At 37.5% G+C, this 6,860-nt stretch overlaps 1 long non-coding RNA gene across 1 annotated transcript; it reads left to right on the forward strand.

The window, feature by feature from the left end:
* The first annotated feature begins 586 nt into the window (after positions 1 to 586).
* Positions 587 to 3,170, forward strand: LOC130139324 (uncharacterized). The gene is made up of 4 exons (XR_008817570.1): positions 587 to 708; positions 854 to 1,347; positions 2,463 to 2,538; positions 2,881 to 3,170. It is a non-coding gene; the product is annotated as an uncharacterized LOC130139324 (long non-coding RNA).
* Positions 3,171 to 6,860: the final 3,690 nt, after the last annotated feature.

Raw genomic sequence — 6,860 nt, forward strand, 5'->3', positions numbered from 1 at the left:
ATGATTAAAACATGACATTATGCACATTCATATAAGTTTTTGTGAGAGGTAGGGCGTCACTCTACCAACAGTGTAGACCTTCCCAAGCAAATATTTTATTGGCTACTGTATGGAGGCTTACTTCCTCCATCTTTTCGCATAATTAGTCTTTTTGAAATGCTAGGGGTTTCTCCTAAGCTTTTGTACTTCATCTGATTAATGATATTCACATATTTATACCCAAAAAAAATTCAAATGTTTCGTCATGTACAACGTATCATTAATCCGCTCTCTCATGTAATTTAATTAGCAATGAAATAAGAGTATGAATCAATAATCACTTGTAGCAAGTAAAGATGATACAAAATAGGTACCTGCAAAACCCCAGCAACTTTTGACTCTATTCTATGGAATTATTATTTGACCCAAAAAATAAAAAGAAACAAAAAAAGGAAAAGGCCTTGATTGCCGCCTTGTATATGACCTGTATCCCCTCTCCTCCATGGATTTTCTCTTGTCTTTGCCTTCTTCCATTCCCTTTAAATCAAATTTCTCCTCCTCTTTGTCCCCAAGGCAGAGAGAGAGAGAGAGAGAGAGAGAGAGAGAGAGAGAGAGAGAGAGAGAGAGAGAGAGAGAGAGAGAGAGAGAGCGCAGTGAAAAGGTTACAGAGACTCTTCGATGATGGGTCAAGCTCCCAACCGTGGAAGCTAGTAATCTCCAAGAGCAAAGGTAAGTGCTTCGATAGTATCATCCCGAGTTTCCAATACCCAAGAAATCGAGTCATGTGTGATGTGATGCTATGGTCATTTCAGAAATAAGAATAGGATCAAAAGAAGAAAGAAAGAACGTGACAAGATGACACATTGCTTTGCAGGTTTTGACGATGAAGCTCAAATGAAATGTCTTGTTTGGTTGAGTTTCTGAAAATGGACCTGCCTGGCTCCCTGAATGCCATCTAAGAAGCAGCCTTTGCCAAAGACAGAGTTGGGTACTTCCTTAGTTGGCATGAGGGGAGCCATGCAGGCCCTAATACAGGACATCACACATTACAAGCAGGCAAACTCAGGTCATCAACAACCTAAGATAAGTCATTAATTTCACCAACTTAATTTCTCGTTCACTTCTCATTAGCCAATACGACTTATCCTAACTTGCCTCCTTTGACATGTAGGTCTCCCTTTGGATGAGCTAAGCTTTTCTCAGCGACATACATATATTCTTTCCCGAGCCGATGCAGTGTCATATGGATACTTCCAGCAGATGTGAAGGTTCGGATTGAAGATCCTCGTGAGACGGTCCACATAAACCTTAGAGAAGCGAGGTGGGGCTTAAAAGCCCCACCTCATTGCGGTTTTGACCCTCAAATTGGTCCTCCCTCCCTCTCTCTCTCTCTCTCTCTCTCTCTCTCTCTCTCTCTCTCTCTCTCTCTCTCTCTCTCTCTCTCTCTCTCTCTCTCTCTATTTTTGTATATCCTATACTCTTTTGCTTCTTCCCACTTATGGGATAACATAGGCCGGTAATAAAAATATACGGGTAAAATTTCTGAGTGGACCCTAAAGGGGTCAATTCCAGAGAAATTGGAATCAGAAGTAAAAAGATCATGCATGCATGTTGAACTAATGGGACCATGTAAGATAATGTAATCTAGCTTTAAATGATAAAGAAACCAGTGGGACCATGTATTTCCACTTGAATTGATAAGAGGTAATTATGCCTGCAAGATAATGTCGCTCGAAGTCTCATTGCAACCCTACTTATGAGATTGTCATTTCACATTATATGACATGTTTCATGGCACTGTTCATTTTGTCTCCATTTTACCGATTGATCAAACTTTTAATGTTTTCACTAAAGTACATTCGCAAGGCAATTTTTAAATCTTTTCTCTAAATTTCAATTGGCTTTATCTACGTCACCACGGGTTAATTCGAAGATTCTTTGTTGATTGTGCATATTTTTAACTGATTATAATTGATATTTTGTATAAATAGTCATTTTAAAAAGTTCATAAATATCTCGTGTAATTTTTATTAGAGTTAATACCACAAAAAACCTCAAACTGATTCACTTGTAATAAGTTTATCATCTATTAGTTTCTATTAAATTTTACTATCAAATTACTTAGTTGGATGACAGTTAATAAGTGTATCAGTTTAGGGGTTTACCCCTCGGTTTGTCACAGATTTACCAATTTGTGGTATTTTGTAGTATTAATCTAATTTAACGGATGGTAAATTTGTCATAAGTATACTAATTTGAAGTTTTTAGTGATCAAAAAATTAGTTTGAAATAGATTTATTATAAATATATCAATTTGAAATTTTTCATAATATTAATTTTTTTTAATTATGAAATACACAGTAATTACAAAATTATTTTTCCCACGTGATCTTTCTTCATCACTCTGGAAACTCTTTATTGACAGATTGCTCCCGCATAATGGAGCCCTGTGATTGATTTGATGTTTCGTATGGATGATGCAGAACTGGACAAGATGCTTTGCCCTACTTCCAAGTTCCAATTCTTATCTTTCAGGTCATATTCCTGTAAAGTTGGACGGTACGTGCGGTCATGTCGTGTACAATATTGTCGGCTACATTATTGGATGGAACTTTGTGCTAATGTCATTTTCTAAAACAAAATCCCACGATTCACTTAAATCGAAGCTCCGGTGATGTCGATTTCCATATTCCAAGTGCAAAGAAATTCATGATCCAAGATATATATTGATTTTAATAAATTATATAAGGTCCATCGACCACGATATAATTATCTGTACATAGAAGAAATTCGCATTTTCTCCTAAAAAATATAACGATCCAAGATTTTCGTATTCTCTATTCACATGTAACGACTTGGATGTCTGACGGATCCTGACGCTATAGGTCAAATTCTTTGCAGGATTCTGGAATGAGATGATGATGAATGGAAGAGACGACAGACGTGTAATGCAGGGCGGTCTTGGCTAAGTGGACCCTGGCTTCCAGGCTTTTGATGTGACTTAAGGTCTTGGTTTCAAGCGACAAAGCTGCTTCTCGGTACTATAAAGATCTTTCCCATTTCGTGGACCGACTGTGTACAAGGAATCCCCGAACATAGCGTTGAGATAGTTTTACGTGCAGCTTTTATTTTAAGACTAATGTGTTGTGCTAAGAATCGTTATGTTTTGATATGGTAATATGAATAAAATATAGTGAAGCGTGTATTCATTTCAGGATTGTTTGTGAAAGAATTTTCCTTCTCGACAATTTTGGTACGATCCTTAAGTATCAAAATCAGAGGACTCAATTTCGTTTCGATCTATGAACAAGATTATGTCTAATTTATTTCCAGTGGTGGTGAACGATGGTAGCTATCGGTAGGTCGCTTCAATCATTTTAGGCATCGTTCAATTCATTAGGCCATAAATGCAAAGGTAAATCAGCTCATTGTTAGCCCATGTATCTCCAAATATCGATTGGCTTCATGGAGTTTAACCATTTTGAATTAAAATAGCTGCTTGCAAGTGGGGCCTGCTAGAAGTGGTCATACATAAGTGCGTTGAAATAGTCATATCAATACTAGCTAGGAGATTTTTAGGCTTTATTTTCACTAGCCCTCAAGAAAACGCTCAGCCATTTTCTAGTAGCTAGGAGATATTTACCTAGTTTTGTAAAGAAGCACTAAAATTATTCAATTCCAAACATTACAAGTACAAAGGTTCTCCATAAGAAGTAAACTGAAAAACATCCTCCAACATTTTGCCATAAAATATGCATATCCATGCAAAAGATTGATTTCATTTCATTCAAGTAGTATGAGCAAGTTACATAGTAGGAGCATGAGAAATTGAAGAGCCCAAAGGCTTGAGGTTAGGTTTGAGACCCAACTTTTTGGCAATCTATTGACTTGCTGGGCTTCGCAAAGCGATCGAGAGGTTGAAGATGATGAACAGCAAGAGGAGCTCCAACAATGGAAAGAAGGAAAGAACATAAGCAATAAAAAAGAAGAATAACACATAAAAGCTAGAAGAAGAATGGCGTTGTTTTGTCTACCTCACGCCGTTGCCTTTATACATAGGATGGCCAACTAAAACTTGACTATCACGTCAGATAAGTCCGGTGAGACTTGATCGAAAGGACTTGATTTCATTTACACTCAAAGGTTGAAGACTAAATTTGCTCAATTAAAATGCTTATAATTCAATTATTTCCTTGCAATCGGTTTTATGACTTATTGTGCCATTGCCCCTTTTACACGCATATGCATATGCTCTTGCGCTAATACTTTCATGGTAATGAATCAATCGTGGAATTTATGAGTACATAATTCTAATGTATTTAGTGTATTCTTTTGACTCTAACCTTTTTGTTTTCTTGGTCAGAATTTTGACTTTGACCTTGAGCACACTTTAATAATAGTATGATAGAATAAATATTATATCCGATATATATTTATATATTTTTTGGTGTGAATGTAAGTTGTATAAATCAGATAAAGTACAACAGTTTAGGGACATCCCCCAGCATCACAAATAGTGCTAATAATTCAAAAAGATGGAGGTAGTAAGTCTCCATATAGTAGTCAATACAACATTTATCTGGGAAGGTCTAATTTTTCGCTCTACCTCTTACATTTTTACGCACCTTCGCCAAAAGAATATGGAAGTCAGTTGACTTGTTTTGAAACCATCTACTGTTACGCTCCATCCAAATGCAATTTTTGGTTGCTAGGAAGGACAACTTGAGGAGTCTTATCGCCAAGTCTTTGCCCTTTGTTGCCCTAATCATCCATTGAAGTTCTTCATTCCATCCTCCTAAAGGGTGCCTAATCCCATGTTGTGCTAGGTTACAATGCCATATGCTGCTTGTCCACTCACACTGGAAGAACAAATGTGTTTTGTCTTCAATACCAGCCCTACATAAATTACACTGGATATCAACTGAAGACATCCATTGTGCAACGATCCTTGCTGTAAATAGTCTATCTCTGTAAACTAGCCAACCAATAAAATTGTGTTTGCTAATGCCGCTGGTCAAAATTAGGTTATACCACTCCACAGCTGGTCCTACATGTCTGAGTTCATCATATATATCTTGGCAACAGTACCTTGAACTCGGGATAATCGACGTTAGAACGGGTCGCAGTTTAAGGAGACATCTCCAGCTCCAAGCCATACTACCCTTAATATCAAGCTGCATAATTGGGGTGCCTCTGCATTTGGTGTTGTGAACCCAAACACTCCAAAGGGAAGAGGAAGGACGATTGATGAGGTTCCATAGCATGCGGCCTAGCAATACTTTGTTCCATATGTTTAGATTAGGCAGCCCTACTCCTCCGTCCCTTTTAGGTGAGCAAACTACTTGTCATGCAACCTTGTGCGAGTCATGATTTGTTGTATTACCAGCCCATAAAAATTGTCTAATCCTCTTCTCCACCTTATATAGTGTGCTTTGGAAGTAGGAACATTTGCATTTAGTAGGTGCAGATGGAGATGAGGACTGATTTGGCTAACTGTAGACGCCCTGCATAACTGATATGCTTCATGTCCAAACTTTCAATTTTCTTGAAGACCTTATCAATAAGACTCTTACAGTCTGTGTCGGTAAGTCTTCTGGTAACAAAGGGGATACCCAGGTATCTGATAGGGAGGGTACCTAGAGAAAAGGGCACGTGGTCTGGCATAAGATGCTTCTCTTCCTCATTCAACCTAGAAAAAAAGATTTGACACTTGTTTGGGTTGAACCGTAGTCTTGTGAGAGTTGCAAATTCGTCTAGGGCATCTACATGGCAAAGGACGGAATCTACATCTCCATGAGAAAATAATAACAAGTCGTATGTGAAGCATAAGTGTGTGATTCGTTGTGTTTTGCAGCGCTAGTGATACTTGAAAGAAGAAGCAGCAACTTTCGCACTAACAATTTTGTTAAGAATTTCCATAACCATTACAAAAAGGTATGGAGAAAGAGAATCACCTTGTCGCAGCCCATTCATCATTGAAGTTCACTGAAAATGTTGGAGTAGTAATGCACTCAGCTATCAAAGCAACCAAGTCATGGGGAGTATTTATAGCTTTGAGAACCCCGATGACTGCATCACATTTTACCATGTCATAGGCTTTCATGAGATCAATCTTTATTGCCACCTGTTGTCGCGACCCCACCTCCTGTGGGTGGTGCACCACCTACGGATTCGGCTAATGGATTATTAAGTCTAGGCCTAACTCGGGCTCTCCCAAACCCTTACCAATTTGCGACTTAAGGTTTAAGTTCTTAACATGCAAATCATTTTAATCAGGAGTCGCCACTAATTTACTTTTTGGTGGGTCGATTAGAAACCCAAGTAAAGTATCGGGAGAATTACTTTACTCCTACGAACCAGAGATTATGGATTCGGGGACTTGGTTACACTAGATTACTCTAATGCCCTTTCGGTACCTTTTCTCTTTTATTTCAAAAAAATATTTGCAAGCAACTTGGATTGATTTTAAACCTATCCACTAACATGCAAAGTGATCATGCGGATGTGCAATCAATAATATAACACTCAATAATGCAAAGCAATAAATAAATTGCATGATAGGGACTTACCTCAAAGCAGCGAAAACATCTGCAATATTAATTAGAAAATCACATTGACAATCCTAATATGATTTCTAATTAACATACAATTTCACTCAAATCTTTTTTAAGGTTTTCTCTGATTTAACGAAAACTAAACTTTATGCAATGCATTCTACGTCTAGTATGACATGCAACATATGATTTATTTAAATGTCCTAATTCTAACAACAATTAAATGCACTATCTCTAATGTGGCACGCAAATGAACCTAGATGTGAGATTTCTAATGACGGGAATTAATTTATATGCAACTACTCTAATATCTAAGAAAAGAATCTA

The sequence above is a fragment of the Syzygium oleosum genome, unplaced genomic scaffold (assembly GCF_021117445.2).
Source record: "Syzygium oleosum isolate NSW1041296 unplaced genomic scaffold, Sole_v2.1 Sole_v2.11, whole genome shotgun sequence".
Lineage (NCBI taxonomy): Eukaryota > Viridiplantae > Streptophyta > Magnoliopsida > Myrtales > Myrtaceae > Syzygium > Syzygium oleosum.